Here is an 18,390-nt window from a genome sequence, read left to right as displayed (position 1 = left end):
GGTTATGGGCTATGCGATTTTGCCAAATTTGAAGATTCTCAAAAGTCACGTGAAGTAGTCCTTATGTGTATCCAGGGATTACTAGAAGAAACAAACCTTTCTGGTCATCCTTGAATCCTTTCTTTCTCTTACAGCAATACATGGGCAAATTCTGTTTGTTCTACCTTCAAACTCTCTCCAGAGTCTGACTACTACCCACTCTCTTATCTTACTTGGATTATTGCAAGAGCCTCTCAACTATTCCCTGCTTCAGCCCTTGGCCCCCTGGTATATTTTCCTCACAGCAGCTACAGGATTCTTTTAAAACCTAACTCAGAGCATGTCTTCACCCAAACATCTGCAATGGCCATAGCCCTTATAATAAGGTGCCCACTTGGGTCCCACAACTCTCTCTTATGTCTCTGACCTACTTTTCTACAGCTCTCCCCTTGCTCGCTCCCCTCTAGCCATCTTGACTTCCTTGCTGTTCCTCAAACATGCCAGGCAAACTATGCCCTTGCTGTATCCTCTGCAGGATGCTGTCCCCACCCCATCCAAACGGCCCTCTCTCTCTTCCTTGGGATCTCTCCTCAAATGTCACCATATCAGAGAGACCTTTCCTGACCATCTCTGTAAGTGGAAACCAGCTCCCCAGACACCATCTCCTTTACCTTGCTTTTTTTCTTCATAGCAATCATCTTCATTGGGACAGTTCTGCCCACCAAGTATGTCTGATTTTCCTAAACATATGATATGATTGCACTTCCTCACCTTTTGAAGTTGGGTGCAGCCACCTGACTGACTTTGTCCAGTGCCACGTGAGGAGAAGGGTCGTGTGTCCCTTTCGGGCATAAGCCAGTGCGCAGTTCACCACTCTATCTTCTCCCTCTCCCACAGAGACTGGCCATGCTCCAGATGGGGATTCTCCGGGCAGCCTGGGTCCCAGAGTGAAGCTGCACAGGGCTGAGCCCCCAGCTGACCTGCAATGAACACCCAGTGTAAGTCAGAGATAAACCTGGTTGTTTTAATCCACTGAGATTGGGTTGTTATTACCACAAAGTGACTAGCCTATCCTGACTGACACACTCTGCCATATTCCATACTTGTTTGCTGTCTCCCCCTCCCCCTGTCTAGAATGTAATCTTTTTGATGGTAGGACTCTATTCACTGTTATATCTCCAATGCCTGGAACAGTGTCTGGCACGTGGCAGGTGTTCAATAAATAGCTGTTGGCTGACTGACTGAATGATAAATTGATCACCCCAGCTGAAACAGGAAGATTTAACAATGGCAGGTGTTACTGTTCCTGGATGCATCTACAAAAGCATTCCTTCGATCTTATCTGAATGGGAACAAAATGGTTCCAGATTCAAGATTAGAAGTGCAGCCGCTCATCTCACCAGACACAGTCTGAAAGCACAAATCACCTATGGGTACATAACCTAGCGAGCTGTGAAAGCACATAACGTAGTTAAAGTTACAACACAAATGGAGATGTGGCATACTGCTGAGGGGACTCAGTGACAACCGTAAATAAAAAGCATTGGCGACATTTGTGTCGATGCTGACTGCTGATGTGGTTTCCTTCCCCCTGTGTGGACATTAGCATTTGTAATGAACTGAGCTTCAGAGGCCTGGGATTTTATCTGCCGTTATCACAAATTGGTGTAGGAGCCCCTCTCAGGACTTTTGCAAAAGCCATGTGTGCTTTTCTGAGCCGCTTTCTTTTCATGGGCTTCCTCCTGGTATGCCTGAATTTGGATGGGGATAATGCATTTCCTGTATCATGTGGCACCGTACAAGGAAACGCATTGTATCCCCTAGGAGGAAGAGTACATCTGTAAGTAGTTTTTAAGAGTGTACTGAGGATCTTGTTTGGGTGGCTTATTCTCCCAGTTCCATTTGGTTGATGAAGTGGATCACGTGACAGATGTGCATAATAAACTGCTTCAGTTGCTGCCAGTGGGAAGTTCAACCTATAAAATGCGGAATCTCACGGACTCATTGAGGGCCGAGCAGGCTGATCACTGAAGAGAGAAGTCTGCCTCATTGTGAACTGTCATTTCTCACTGCCTCATACAATGCACCAGTGTTACTAGGCTTTGCTTTTACTTCCTCCCAAAGTAACTGCCTTTCCACTTTATTCCTAATTCAAACTGGAAAGGCAGTTGTTTCTGTATATGATTCCCCAGAGAGCAAACATTATTAAGATATGCAAGTAACCATCCATTAAATATACCTGCGAGGAGTCTTTATGTTTTGTCATTTAAAAAGGAAACGTATGTACATCAGAAAGTAGGATTGTGGGAGCTTTTTTTTTTTTGCCTCTTTCATTCTCTTTTCCCCTCATCCTTTTCTTTATTTTCTTTCTCTGTTCCATTAGCTTATTTTTTCTCTTTATATTCATTGGTAATTCCCTAATGACTACAGTCATAAGGGATGTAACTTGTCTCCCATTTCCATGGGTGGTACAGACAGTGACATCCAAGCCAAAAACCACAGGTGACCAACCTATTCCAGGAGTGATCTAACTTGCAGCTCATTCTAGATGCTCCTGGGTCACTAAGGAACAATGACTGGAGAAATAAAAAGCAATAATGCAAATTTTAGCCCTAGATATGATCATAGGGAAAATGATGAAAAAGGAGGTAAGTCAATTTGATTCACTTCTACCACAGAGCATCCACATGTGCTCAGCACCAGACTAGGCACTATGGGGAGCCAAAGAGAAAGCATACGGCCCTTGAAAGTCAGTGAATAAAATATGGTGTACGCTGACATATCCAAATGCCATAATAGCACAGGCAATAGGGCCTTAAGGTGGTGCCAGGGGGAAGATCTCAGTGAGAACTTAAATGGTCAGGCACAGATTTGGGCTGGAGGCAGGAACTGAGCTAGACCTTGAAGGACAAGTAGATTTTGAATGCTGTCAAAAGAGCAAAATAGTCTATTAAAGAGGTCAAGAGTGCATGACATCTTGATCAAGTTCAGCTGTTTGGGACACCTCACAGCCCCTATTTCCCAACTAATCACATGTCAGCTGCACAGGTTATATAAGAACATTAAATATATATATATATATTTTTTTTCATCAGATGTTAGTATAAGGCAATTAACCACAACATGAAGTACTGAGATGTCACATCTGTAAGCTTTAAATCGATTGTGAAGACAGCAGAGTTGTTTTTCTTGTCTACCAGTGAGTGTCATGGATTAAAAGTGCTGCTGAATTTAAGGAAATTACATTTAAAAAATGTAATCTGGGAAATGAGAGCTTAATCTTCTAGCAGCAAAACAGCTTATGAAACTTCTTTTGGAGACTTTTCAAAATGTGAGATTTGGCTTTAGTGAGTTTAGGGAATTTTCCTTTGGCGACAGAAAGCTGGCACTGGGACACTATAGAAAGCCCCCGGCACCTTAGCTACCTCCTTCTGACTCTGATTTCTGGCAAGAGCCAGAAAATCCCTGGCTCTTTTCTGCAGAGGAATGGCAGGACTTGACAGCAACTGTTGAGTTCACACACAGATGGGGAGTGCCTTGTTCCCAGGGTCAGCTGGGGTGGGGCTGAGAAGCAGCCCAAGGCCAAGAGCTTGACTTCCTGACCCTTGCAGAAAAGTGCAGTGCTCTTTAATTTATTCCTGATCGGAATACTTTGCTGTGGTTTTCCTTTTAGAAAAGGAAAGACATGCCCTTTTAACCATTTCCTCTCAAAAGACCTTTGTTAGATTTGATTTAGTTGTTTCAATACCAAAATAGCTACCCCATAGAAAGTATTACTAAAAATGTCTCCTATTCCTGTTTCACATAACTCAGTAATATGTTTCTGAGGTCTTGCGCCTGGGACTATTAGTCCTTTTGGTTGTGAGGGACTGGAAGGAAAAATTAAATAGAGTTTATGAAAAATAGAAAGAAACCCTTTTGGGCCATCTCCTTTACTCTGAACGCTATGAAACCTTGAACGTAGGGGTACACACACATGGTTTGCCCGTGTGCAAGCATACACACACATACTCTGACACATCACCTATTTTACTAAAAAATATTATGATAGAAAACTTCATTATTTTTGTTTGTCCTGGTTGTAGTCCTTCAATGATGGGCACCTGAGAGGCAAATGTTTGCAGGTAGCTGAAGGTACAGCTATGTGTTCTGCCCGAAACCTAAAATTAGATTGAGTTGACAATTCTATCTGGAAAGATTTTTCCCTCAGTGTTTTCATTCCCAAACTCTGCTACCTCCCACTTCCTGCAGAGACTGGAGTCATCGTAGATAGTGCTCAAAAGTAATAACTCCTGAGAGACTCTCTCTGCAAAATCAGCATGCAAAAGGCTGTTGGCCACAGAAACCAAGGACTCTTGGCTATAGCAGTAAAATGTTAAAGCCACGCAATAGTAAAAAGGAATCTGGGTTTCCTGTATTTTAAGTTGTCTATTGTTTCATGCTTCGCTTTAGTGAAATCCAGAGAAATGAATTAAAGAGTTCGCTTTTAGAGTCTTTATAAATGTAAGGTATTTTTGTTGTTATTCCTTGAAAGATGATGAAAATTAGGTGCTGAAATTTAGAGGCCTTCTGAAAATGACTTGGAATAATTATATTTGTTAAACTGGGCAGCCCTGATATCATATGCTACATAAGTCAACGTTCATTATTCTTTAATGATTCTTTGCAATTCTTTTTTCTAGAACTTTGCAAGCTTGACTTGTGTTCACCTTGCTGTGGAATGTTTTAAAGGGCATTTTATCTAATAGCAGAGGAAAATGATAAATTATAGATGTCAAATCTTATAGTAGTGATTTAGGTAGCTAGGGTAAGATTGTAAGCAATAAAATAAAAAATTTCCCAATCAACCTCTACATTAGAAGCAAAAAAGAAATTGCTGTCTGCATAATTAAAGCGAGACATGTCAAGATGCTTGTTAATATGCTAATATGAGGGCTTTTTTTTTTTTTTTTTTGGCTGCCTGGGTCTTCACAGCTGCTCGAGGGCTTTTCTTTAGTTGTGGCGAGCAGGGGCTACTCTTTGTTGCAGTGCGTGGGCTTCTCACTGCTGTGGCTTCTCGTTGCAGAGCAATGGCTCTAGGCATGTGGGCTTCAGTAGTTGCAGCACATGGGCTCAGTAGTTGTGGTGCACAGGCTTAGCTGCTCCGCGGCATGTGAGATCTTCCTGGAAAAGGGATCGAACCCATGTCCCTTGCATTGACAGGTGGATTCTTAACCACTGTACCACCAGGGAAGTCCCTGAGGGCTTTTTAAAAAAAAAAACAAAAAAACTTGAAATCATAAAGCAGAATACTTGGAATATTTATCAGTTTAAGCAAAGAAGTTCTGTATTTATGAATGAGTATGAAGTGATTTCATTGTAAGTGTGCTCTGGAAATACAGATATCAAGAAAGAAAAAAAAAAACCCTCAGTCTCTTAAGCATTTGGGGTCAGGACAACAAGGTGGTTAAGTGTTGGCCAGGGTCTAAATTTTCACCATGTCCCTGTCAGCTGTGTGACCTCATGCAAGTTATTACTTAACCTCTCTGGGCCTCTGTTTCCTCGGCTGTAAAATGGAGAAGATAGTGGGTCCTACCTCATAAGGTAATTGTGAGGATTACAAATAAAGCATTTAAAATAGAATCTAACAGAGCAAGCACTCAATAAAAATGGTTGTATAATATCTTTCCTCTGCCCAAACTCCCTGGAGCTTTTCCTCTTACTACCAGTGAAAGCCGACATCCTTATCATGTCCTCCAAGGCCCCATACAACTGGCCTGTTTTCTTTCTGACCAGATCTCAGACTGCTTTCCCTCCATGCTCAGCTCACACGCTGACCTCCAGGCTGCTCCTCAGACACACCAGGCACCCTCTCATCTCAGGACCCCTTGTCTTGAAAGCTGTCCCTCAGACATCCTCAAGGCTGGCTTGTCACTTCCATCAGGTCTTTACTTCAAAAGCACCTTATCAAAAAAAACAAAAAGCACCTTATCAATGAGACTTTCCCTGGATCACCATCTAATATACCTCTTGATATTTTACAGTCCCCTTTTCTACCTTATTTTTCCCCTTAGCACTAACTACTTCCTAACATACTATATATCTTACTAATTTATCTTTTTTACTGTCTACATCTTCCACTAGAATAGAAATTGCAAAAGGCAGGGATTTTTGTTTTAGTTGCTGTTGTATCCTCAGTGCCCAGAATGGTGTTTGTTACAACAGTAGCTGTCAATAAATATTTGAAGGCTGAATGAGTGGATGATTTTCCTTAATTTCTAAAAAATAATAATTATATCCTATACATATACTTCCTCAATCCAAAGTTTAATGAAATGTAGTTTTTTTGTCACATACATTTTCCTTGGTTGCAGTGATGACTGTCAACCATTGATACAGCAACAACAGCTCCTTGAAGGCCAGATAAGCATATAATGAAAGTGAAAGGACAAGGTTAGGCCACCCTGGCCGTGATGCAGCTGTTTCTTCTAAGCCTTCATTAGTTCACCTGGAGGAAGAAATAATGCTGCTCGCTGCACCTCCCTAGTTCCTTCTTCAGCCACAGATAAATCAGGGACAACTTCTGATTTTCCCTTGCTACCCTGTTCTTTTAATACCTACAAAGGGGTAGGGAAGCTTCTTAAGTAAATATGGCACATGATTTCCAATACCTGAATGTATGCAAGGGCAGAGTATATAGAATACTATTGAGTTACCAATGTGGGAGGATCTCTCTCTCTCTCTCTCTCTCCCTCTCTCTCTCTCTCTCTCTCTTTCTGCCCCCAGGGGTTATTTAAAGGGCGTTTCTAAACACGGACACGTTACAGGGGGTAGGAGGTAACATGGAGGATAAAAGTCCCTGAACATCTACTGTGTTCCCAGCGTGGCTTCACATACTACATCTCCTCACAACCAACCTGCATGGTTGATATTATCATCCCCAATCTCTAGATGGGGAACTGAGGTGAGACCAAGGCTCAGAGAGGATAAGTGGCCTGTCCAAGGCTGCCTGACTATTAAGTGGCAGAGCAAGACACGGAGCGGTTATCAGGAACATGTCAACCACTTTTGTTTTCTCTTTCCTCTTTGCCCCTATAAGCACTTTCCTAAGCATTAGAACAATTTGTGTGTCTTGAGCCAACAACTTCTGAATTAGAGAGTTAGTGCTCATGATGGATTTCTGCCACAGCTTAAAGCTGGTGGCTTAAAACTATTGGGATCTCAGCAGCTTCTCCTCTTCTCATCGGTGAGGTAAGGACCTGCACCCTAGGGATGGGCTGACATGAGAGGAAGAGCAGCAGAAGTTCCCATGGGCGCTTGAGTCAGTGCAGACTCCTTTCACTCAACTTTATCCTTTCACTCAAAATCTAGCAAGAAGGTTGCACACAAATATTTATCCCTATAAAAATTTTCCACTTATTTTCATGTTCATTAGTAAGCTATCTTTCTTTTTTCAGTGTTCTCTGCAGGACTGTGAACAGGATCCAACTGGGCTTTACACCCAATGTGAATTAAAGAAATTATGGCTAATAAATATTACAATAGCAGCTATGATTGAATACTTACTATGTTGTAAGCACTGTGCTTACAACACATGCTTTTACACAAGCACAACACTGTGCTTTTACATGAGTTACTTAGCTTAATCCTCTAACAACTCTAAACTCCTATTAACCCATTTTTACAGATGAGAACATTGAGGGTCACACAGGTTAATTGGCCAAGGTCAAATATCATGAAAAGGCATATCTGTCATGTGAGCCCAAGCAATTTGACTCCAAGCACCAAAGTTACGATCACGAGGCCATTGGTCTGCAACATTAGAATCACCAGAGAGCATTCTAAAACTATCCTTGTCTGGGTCTCACCCCGGAGAGTCTGACTTAATTGGTCTGGGCTGGGGCCCAGGCAAGGATGCTTTTTGAAAGCATCCAGGTGATTCTACCACAGCCAGGTTGAAAACCCCAATATATAACATAGTCTCCATGCTTAAGCATACTACCCAAGGTCAGCTGCTAGGAAGTGGTGGGGCTGTGTGCTGAATTCAAATCTGTGTGGGTTCAGAGTTTGGTTCAGTCATTACCATCACCTTGACCAGGACTCTACCACTTCCACCCCAATACCACCTTACAACTTTCGCAGCATATTCCAAGACAGAGAAATAAAGGTTCTCCAGTTAGCATATCTTATGAAAGATGTTGCTTTCAGGAAATATTTTCATGACTTCTTAAATAATCTAAAGCCTCTTATTCTCCTCCTCCTCTTCTTCTTCCTCGTCTTCTTTTTTAAACGTTTGGCCTCTGGAAAATATTTCAAGTATAATGGCAAAACATCTAACTTTCCTATGAGCTTAAAAAAATGAAGTGGTTCTTCAGAGTAAACAAAAAAATCTTTTCATCTAAAATTTTACTTTAGACCAATTCAGTGCCCTGGGACTTAGTTCTAGTGTTTGGCTCAGGTTTCTGGCACTGAGCACTGGGCTCTGGCCTCAACCCTGCACAGGGTCACCTTACAGCTGCACCTCAGGGCTACTCGCCAAGAAGCTGGTCTCATGGCAGCACCACCATATGGCTTAATACCAGAACACTGAGCGTTGATAGCGAATCTGGCTGAAAGCAATTCATGTGACTGCAACTCTTTAGCAAACAACTTATGGAAGCCACCTGGTGAAGCACGGTACCACCCTCCCACGTTTCTGGGAGAAAAGAGAAGTAATTTTCATTAGTTTCTCTAGGAGCAGAGAAGGGTGTTTATCAAAGTTTAATTTACAGCCAGTAACTTGTGGATTGATATAACCATCACATAAAAGGAGAAACATCTGTCACTTTCATTTGTAGCCGTGTTTGTAGCAGCTCTTTCAAAAAGGAAGACTAGAGGCCTGCTATCCTGGTTTGGGGGCTGTATGGTTAGGCCATTCAAGATGGCTGTTTCCTTGCTCTCTATACATCCCCTGCTTGACCAGTGCCTGCTTCACTCACATGACTATCCAATCCTCTTAATTATAGGGCTTAATTAGTCCCTGGTAACTGATGAGCCCACCTGACCTGGCTTCCCCCCTGTAAATGGTAGCCTCCTTCTCCGCCGCCCCAGTAGTGAAGGCTGCTGTCACGTCCTGCCTGTTGTCTGCCACACATAGTGGGGTTTCCCTCCAGGATCCTTTGTGTAAGCTCCCCCTATCCAATAAACCATTGATGGTTCTGTTGCTATCTCTGGGCTCTTCAGTCTCTGAGGCTGGGCAACTGCAGAGCTTGAAGGGCTGGGGGGTACAGCCCCACAGGGACAAAGAGATCAGTGTCTGAAACCTGGTTTTCCCGCTAACCAGGGGGGTTTGGGCAAATAACTTAATCTCATTTTGCCTCAGTTTCCTTATATATAAAATAAAACTTTGAGCTTGTTAAATGAAGTCTAAATCTCAGTCCTAAAATTGTATTACATGTATAAATATTTATAGCTTTTCTAATTGGTGTAACCACTTGAAACTTATCTTCTTACTAGAGAAAAATCTGGATTTCTAAAAGTCTGTGGTTGACATTAAAGATGGAACTTAAGAACAAGGAATTGCAGAGTTTTAGCTGTAAGAAGCTAGATACATAATATGCCCCAACTTCCTCATCTTATCTTCTCCCTCTTAGTCTTTTCTTTCCTTTCGTCTTTTTTCAACAAATATTTTCTGAGTTCTGGTATACACCAGGCACTGAGCTAAGTGCTGGAGACCAAAACTGAGTTCTTAGCCTTAAAGAACTTCCAGTACAGTGGACACAGACAAGTGAACAGGTGATTAAAACACAATGGAGTGAGGCTACAATAGAGGTGAACATAAGGTGCAATGGAAGACAGAGGCCAGTCTCAAGGTGAGGTAGGGGTGGGAGTCAGGGAAGGGTTCCTGGAGATGACATCTAAACTGAGACCGACCGGGAGAGGGGCCACATTTCTAGGCAGAAAAGCAGCATATACCTTTGAATATCACAGAGGCAACTCTGGAAAGGTGGGGAATATTTCCCCAGGGCATGCAACTGGCCAGTGACAGAACTGGTGGTACAACTAGAGCTCAAGGTGCTAACTCCAAAGTTACAGGCTTGGTTGAATGTCAATGACATGAAGTAATAGTTTTTGTTTTTGTTTTTTCGGCACAGGTGAAACATCACAGTGCCTGCCTTTGTTGCCATCACCTTAATTAAGACTCAAGCTCTTCCCTGGTCTCTCTCCATTTAGGATCTCCCCTCTCTGGCTCCAGTGTCTTCAGCAGTAACTCATCAACACAGTACAGTCACATCACAGGCCCATCACCTGAGAAGCACCACAACCAGTCTACTCCAAGAATGAAGATCTTTCAGCTGCTGAGTGGTGTGGATGGATAAAGAGCCTGGCTGACTGGTTTAGGAGACAATCCAGGTTAGTGACAGCTCAGTTACAGGACAGTTATAAGGCATCATGGTTGTCTTCAAATATTTGAAGGGTTGAAGGAGGGGTTAGATCTAGTCTTTGTGGGTTGAAGGGGAAGAAGAACCAAATGGATGTATATACGTACAGATAAGTTTATCTTCCCTAAATAAGAACTTGAGGCTGGTTGCATTGGAAGTAATGAGTATCTTTACAGCAGAAGTATTTAAAACCAGGGCAGAATGACCACTTGACTGGGATGTTACCAAGGGGATTCATGCCTCTAAGATGTGATTTATAGAAGTCTAATCAAATCCTTCTGGCTCCAAGCTTCTGTGATTCTATATTTTCACACTTGGCCCAGGCCAACTGAGGTCTAACTGTTCTAGTTTCTTATCTACTCTTCACAAAGTATTTACTCTCAGTTCTAATTAATTAGCATTTGCAAGCACATTATTTTTACATTTCTAAGCAAAGATACTCTTATTGTTTTTTTGTAATATTTAAAAAGGCAATTTAGTGTTGGGTTTTCTTTTTCACATATAGCATTGATATATCGATATTTACCTCTAGGTAGTGAAGCTACTATACTTCTGTGAGAAAATGGGCAGTGGCACACGCACACGTGCACACATATACACATGTAGTCTGGTGTGTGTGTACTGCCTTATTTTAGGTATGCTTTGTCTGTGTACTTGTATGCTGTTCATGCTAGGATCCATCCTCTTTCACACCCAAAGAAATTTTACAAACTCTTCCTTTCCTTTCTTTCACGTTTGTTTTTATTGTGGACACTGTGCTGCTGTTCCCTGAGTCTAAAGATGCGGGGGGAGAGAAGGGAGAGTGCTGTCAGTGAAAATTGAAGATATTACTGGCAGTTCTTGCAGGTGCAATTTTGATTTTGTTAACCACAAATTATTTTCAGAGAGCAGTGGCAAAAGATGATTTATATTGTTTTTTAAGGCAGAATTCTCTGTTGCCAACATAGTAGGATAAGACTTATAATATGTTTTTACCTGATTTCTATGCTTGGTGCATGTAATGTGTTATAAATCAGATATATTAAATAATACTTTGTTTTAAATTAGTATTTGGATAATATATTATGTGGGATCTAAAATATGTATGTTTCAAAACCACATAATAGCTTTTCAAAAGGAGAAAAAGAATGCAAGCTTATTTTCTAAGTGTTCAAAATCAAACAACATTAAAAGGACCTGTCAAAATGAGCTGGCTCTTCCCTAAAAGCCATGGAACATAAATTACTTTAACATACTCTGCAAAGGAACTTGTCCTGCACTAGCTCCCATAAGCTGCCTTAGAGAGAGGTTTATGCTCAACTACACATTAGGAAAAAGAAGCGTTCCACAGCTGCTGGTTCGTAACAGCTTATTGTGCACTGAGAGCGATGCTGGGAGCGGCTCAGACAGTCCCTAAGCACTCGGTGCGAAGTTGTGGGTTAGGGCCTCTGGGAGAGCTGTTGACTGTGCGCAGGATGAATAAATCATTTCTCTCAAGGTAATCTGTGGCGGGCTTCCCCTCAAAGAGTCGTAATCATCTGGCCTCTGCATGCAGATGTAAAAGTAGAGCATTCTGTTGTACTGAAATGGCAGCACATGGAAAAGAGCACCACCAAAAATGACAAACAGAACTTGCAGGGGCAGCAGCAAGCAGCTCTGTATTGGCTGATAGACTTTTTCCCCCTTCCAGCTGTTGCTCATAAGATAAAAATGTTTTCCTTATTGATTTTTTGTTTGTTTGTTTACTGTAAAGAATGGTAAAAGTTGGGGGGGGACACCAGGCAAAATCCCCTAAAATCACTGCAGGGACAGAGCCAGGACCTGAGGAGGGCAGGTGATTTTAAAGAGAAAGAAAAGGACAACTGGGAGCAGAGGATGGGACAAAGTCTGCAAAGCTAGAGAGCAGATGACAGAAGATTCTACAGCTGCTCACTGCAGCTGCTCTAATAGTCTCCTCTGCTTCAGAGTAGAGACAAATGTGTTTAGAAATGAAAGGCAAGAGGCCATGGGAAAAATGTATCTTCCATTTCTAACCAACTGGAATACAGTCTTCACAAAGCTCATCTTGTTCTCATGAGGTGGTTATTTTTAGGATTCAAATATAGGCAAAATACGAACCAGCAAACCCTATGTGCTTCTTAGCTGGAAGCGCAACTGGGTTGCGCCAAGTTACTGAGAGCACATTGCAATTTCTAAGGACAAACTTGTAGTTGGAGCCTTGAACATTAGAAATGGTAGCAATTTAGTAATATGATAGTTTATGGCCTTGCCCAACTGTTTCTGAACTCGTAAAATGCTTTGTCACATGTAACCTTAATTTTTATATGCTTTAGGCCACATACTGGCTTTAAGCCATTCTTTCTTCTTTTAAACGCAATATGAATAAGGGTAGTTGATCCCTCTACTCTGACATGATTTCCAAGAACTCTGGACCCTATTGAGCTCTGTGCTATCCTGAGGAGTGGCTCTGGTTGACTTGAAATCCTAGCCTGAGGAGATAAATACATGATTGGGGAGGGGGGAGGGGCAGGCCAACTCTACCCACCCCCATATTTCCTTCAGGAGCCATAGGCCTCCTAAATGGTAAGGTTTTCGCCTCCTTGATAGCAGAGAGCATTTATGATTAGAAAAAGATGTTCTTCAAAAATGTCAGCAACTGAGAGAAGTCACAAAAGAGGAGGAAGAGAGTGAACTGTAACTGCATAGTTACTGGTCTGTTTTACAGATTTAAAAAATATAACAGGCTCAAAAACTTTAGTAAACTTGTGTAATGTCACACAGGAGGGTCAGAAGTCAAAGGTCTGTGAGACTCTAAAACTTTCTACTACAAGACAGCACGGCGCGGCGGTGAGCGGGTGGCGCGTCCCAGAGCTCCCTAGAGCTCTCCCTTCTGAAGGGTTATAAAATGCAGACAGAGAATGTGTATTTCATTGATTCAAAAAAGTTGAAGTCATTTCTGAAGCTATATGCCTTTGCGGGGCAGTGGCACCCTCCTCCCAACTCCAGCAGGGCACTTAGAAACCACGTGAGTTTGCTCCAAGGCCTCCCGCCAGGCCTGAGTCTATGGAGGCCTACGGCTAACAGGTGCATGATCCCCCAGCTCAATTAGGCACGACACAAATCTGATGGGCCAGCGGTCCACAGTGTATGTTGTAGTCTGAGCAGCCTTAAGGATAACAAACATGCCACTGAATGCAAAGCACTTAGTTCTTTTTTTATTTATTGGAGTATAGTTGATTTACAATGTTGTTAGTTTCTGTGGTACAGCAAAGTGAATCAATTATACATATACATATGTCCACTCCTTTTTAGGTCCTTTTCCATATAGGTCATTATAGAGTACTGACTAGAGTTCCCTGTGCTGTACAGTAGGTTCTTACTAGTTATCCTTTTATATATAGTAGTGGCAAAGCACTTAGTTCTATTGAGACATGTTCTTACCAACATGTTTAGAGAATTGAGATGATTGCAATGAGCAATTCAACTAACAGAATTATTCTGACCTCCAGCTTGAGCCATATTCATCATCTGACCCCACTCTGTCTAATCCTAAAGTACCTCACATGACTCCCCCAAATCTGTTCGTTCCAGAGACGAGGTCTCTTTGTTGTTCCCAGATGGCTCCCTCACTCCTGCCTTTGTGCCCCAGCTGCTACTGAATCCTCTAACATGCCTTCACTTCCCCTCACCCAAGCAAATCCTACACCATTTTTCAAGGCCCATCTCAACACCCAAGTTTTCTCCAGTGAGTGTGCCTTTAACTCCAGTCAGCTTGCCTTTAACTCCAGTCAGCAGTGGCCTCTAAAATCCTGAACAGCAGTAACAAGTATCTCCACTCTTCATTTTCATATTGATTATGTTCAAAGTAGAATTTGACTGTGAGTGCTCTGTAAACTCTCGTTATCACATCTTTGTAAATACCCACCGTCATCAAATTGTAAGCACCTTGAAGGCAGAGGCTCTGTTGACAAACTAAAATGACTGGCAAAGAGTACCACAGCAGTGATTTTATTCCTAACCCCAAATCTATTCTTGTGTTCACTTTGGATTTAAACCAGATGTGAGCTGATGAATGCCGTCCTTTGAAACTCAACTAAATTAGCTCAAGTCCTGTTCCTTTGTGCAGTGGGAACCCTACATTCCTCCCTAACTGTTTGGGGGATTCTGGAAGGGGGTGGGGGTAGTTTACAATTTCTCTTTCTAGTCACATCTGGCTCCAAGTTCTTGCTTCTGTAGACCTGCAGACTTCAGTAGCTGGAAGGAGCGTATTGCTATCCCCGAGACCACCATCTCCAGACATGAAACTCAGCTCCTTTTCTTGTTTCAGTAAATGGGCTGAAGCAGGAATGATGCCCACTTAACGAGAAAAATCAGAAGTGAGGCATATGTGTCCTGGGTCTTCACATATTAATGCTTCATTGTGGGTACTATTTGCCTTTGAAGATTTAGAAGAGAAATGCTTTGTATTAATTCTTCATTACATAGAGTAGAATGCTAGAAATTTACTTAGAATTTTTCTTTGCCATTTTCTAAGTGACTCTGATTTATTACTTCAGCCATAACCAAGGAATAAACGAAAGCTGCTTCATTATTTTTCATGTAGGACAGCATAGTAATTGCTAGTTAAACATATACAGAGTTCTGAAGTTTAATCATAATTTTACTTCAAATAGATATTACTGTGTTTTCTGGTTCTTTGGCCCAAATGGGATGCTTCTTGTTGAGAGGGGCAGTATAATGTATTGGATGAATACAGACTCTAGCGTCAGACTGTGTGGATTCAAATCCTATCCTATTACTTACTAGCTATGTGACTTGATAAACTACTTAACCTCTCAGTAACAAATGGGGCTAAGAATAGTACCTAGCTCATATGGATTAAATAAATACGTGTAAAGTGTTTTGAACAGTGTTTGACACATAGAGAACACTCTGGGGGGGTTAGTTGTTTTCTTTATTTGGTATCACATGGTTTATGCTATATATGCATTGTTATGGGCTGAATTGTGTCCCTTCAAATTCATATATTGAAGCCCTAACCCCAAAGACCTCTGAATGTGACTGTCTCTATTAGAGGCAGGGCCTTTAAAGCAGTAATTAAGTTAAAATGGGGTCATTAATCCAAAATGACTAGTGTCCTCATAAGAAGAGGAGATTAGGACACAGACAAATAGAGGGATGATCATGTGAGGACACAGAGAAGGCAGCCATCTGCAACCCAAGGAGGGAGGCCTGAGAAGAAACCAAACCTACCACACCTTGACCTTTGACTTCTAGCCTCCAGAATTGTGAGAAAAAAGTCTGTTGTTTAAGCCACGCAGTCTGTGGTATTTTGTATGGCAGCCCTAACTAATACATGTATCAAAATTAAATTTGGTAAAAAAAAAAAAAAAATTAAATCTGGTGAGAAACTAATGGTTTGTCATTACATTTCTCGCAGCATTTAATTGGTAGGTTATCTTTAAGTTTTGATTTTTTGTGAGTCTGAAATCATAGTGGTTAAGAGCACTGAGCTCTAGTCTTGGTTCTGTCACTTTCTAGCCATGTACCTTTAGGCAAGCAAAGCCTAAAGACATATATAAGGACTGTTTAAGCCCCACTACTTCATGGGTATGTCAAGACTAAATGAGATAATACGTAGCACAATGCCTGGCACACAATAAATATTAAGTTAATGAAATTCTGTCTATCTAAATGTCTTCTGATGGTGGTGCAGAGGGGAAAGGGGAAAGCATTTTCTCAGCGCCTGACATTTTCTGCTTTTTTAAAAAAACAGGTAAAAAATAAAAAATAAAAGATAAATAAAAAACAAGGTAAGAAAGCCGAGGTCCATAGAAATGAAGTGATTTCTCCAAGGTTTTAGAGAGTGTGGTGGAGCTGGGATTCACAGGCAGGTGCGTGTGACTCCAAGGTAGACTCTCTTTCCACTATACCACATTACCTTTCCCATTAATTTTCCTAGGTTCTAGTATGCCGTTCCCAGTACCTACCTAAATGCATATATATATATATATATATATATATATATATATATATATATATATTTGATGCGTGGGGCCAGAGCACTAGGAAATTAAATATCATTTTCAAAGGGGCTTTTCACATATGAAAGAAAAGCAAAAAAAGAAAAAATAAAATAAAATCCAACCTTTAGGTAGAAGTAATTCTAGCTTTGGTAACTCTACTGTCCTGCAATGGAGACGTAAGTGATTTATATTCTCATGTTGTGGTGTCCTGATTTGAACCAACAGACTACGATTTCTAAAGGATTATAACTTGTGCTGCTATTGGACCAACCCCAACGTCTAATTTTAGCACAAAACTTGGTCTGGCAATATTTACTCCCAGTTAAATAAGTGTGTTCTCAATTGCTAATGGCTCTCTATTTCATTTTGTAACTTTTCTGTACACGCCCCCAACCCGGGTCAGGAGTCACAGACCAGCTACCTATGGAGTTATTTTAAGATACCCAACAAGGCATTTTCCAACTAGTTTCTTTAACAAAACAGTAAGGTAATCATTTCTTGAATCATTTGGTTTTTACTAAATTACTTCCCAGAAAATATTTAATTCCATCACGTGAGCAGTTAACTCACATATTTATTTTATTTTTGTTAAAAATAGACTAGCCCTTAAAGATACCAACTTTTAAATGTCTCAGTGTGAATAGCCACGTACACATTTCCACCACTTTAAAAACAGAAGTCCAAAGCTGGGTGATGGGACTATTTTTCTAAGTAGAGCTAAGATGGTTACGTGAACTACTTTGCTCTAGAAAGTATTTTTGCTACTTCACTAGTTTTGTATTATGATAGAAGCTTGGTTTACATGATATTAGGTACTTGGGTTTGAAATGTGAAAACCCCGATGTTCAAAAACTCTTTAATCCGGTAGAAATAGTTTGAATGCTTACTGTAGATCACAGTGCAAGTCTGCAAGACAAATAACTGGATTGTTACTGTCAACAGAATGCAACAGCAAAAGGCTGAAAACTTTTTAAAAATCTTCACATCTAAAAGAATACAGACAGCATAATTTGAGGCAAACAAGGAAGCAGAAAGGCTTATCCTGCTCCTTTTGCCCAATTTCAAGGGTAGTAACTATGTGGGAGGGCTCCATAGTTATGTCAAAGGGTCTGAAAATCCATATATTCTCCAAAAACAGTTTGAGGGTTGCATAAGAAAGAGGTTAGAAACCACTGGCCCAAGCCTCCCTTTGACTTTCTTCCTTCTGCGTCTTCAGGAAGGGATGAATAAGAAAAGGAGAGTAGCTGTAAGTGGAAGTGGAGATGATGGTAAAGCAGTATTTGATGCCATTTTCCTCAACTAAGTTGATGAAAGTTGTGGAATGGAGGACAGTTAGGATGCTATTTCTCCTTTGTTCTATGCTAACTCAAGTACTGAGTTACAATACCCTCAAACAGAATTCAGCCACTGCATGGACAGAGACTATTCACCTGAATTTCTGTAATTTGAAGTCCCTCAAAATGACTGGAAGGGCTTGGAGGGTTTCTAAACAAAGCAGGCAATTAAATTGCATTATTTCCTAAACTAAGTCAATATCAAATTGAAAAAGGATCGGTAGAATTTCCAGTCAGGTGGCACAGTAAATTCATGCTTCAATTCATCCTGTATGCTCTAAACACATGGTAAGGCAGATAAAGTAGAAAAAGAGAAAACCAAAAGGTCATTGCTGGGCTCAGAAAAACAAGATAAACATCTTTGTGCACTAGAAACACAACAGAAATGCAAAGCAGTGAGCTGGACTAAAGCTTCAGCCTATCAGGGCCTGGGTCTTAAAACAACTAGTGGCAACTGGAAATTTAGTTCTGGTGGAATACCAAGGCTAAAATGCTCTAGTCAAGATGGAGACCAAAGCCAGCATTGTTCTGAAAGCCAGGAACTGGTGCAGACCTACCATCCTGGTTTCCCTAGGACACTCTCTGCTTTACCAGTGAAACTCCTGAGTTTCCGGAAATCCCATAGTTCCGGGTAACCAGTGATGATTGGTCACCTGACTTTTCCCAGCCTCA

General features: G+C 41.2%; 1 long non-coding RNA gene across 1 annotated transcript in view; it reads left to right on the top strand.

The window, feature by feature from the left end:
* Positions 1 to 876: 876 nt before the first annotated feature.
* The window catches only part of LOC109549073 (uncharacterized), a 41,134-nt gene continuing 23,620 nt past the window's right edge, over positions 877 to 18,390 (top strand). Inside the window, exons 1-2 of the long non-coding RNA XR_002175252.3 lie at positions 877 to 977; positions 10,171 to 10,350. This is a non-coding gene — a long non-coding RNA (uncharacterized lncRNA). The remainder of the gene's footprint in view (positions 978 to 10,170; positions 10,351 to 18,390) is intronic.

Source organism: Tursiops truncatus, chromosome 12, assembly GCF_011762595.2.
Source record: "Tursiops truncatus isolate mTurTru1 chromosome 12, mTurTru1.mat.Y, whole genome shotgun sequence".
NCBI lineage: Eukaryota > Metazoa > Chordata > Mammalia > Artiodactyla > Delphinidae > Tursiops > Tursiops truncatus.
The sequence above is the reverse complement of the archived record's forward strand: the minus strand, read 5'-3'. Positions and strand labels throughout refer to the sequence as shown.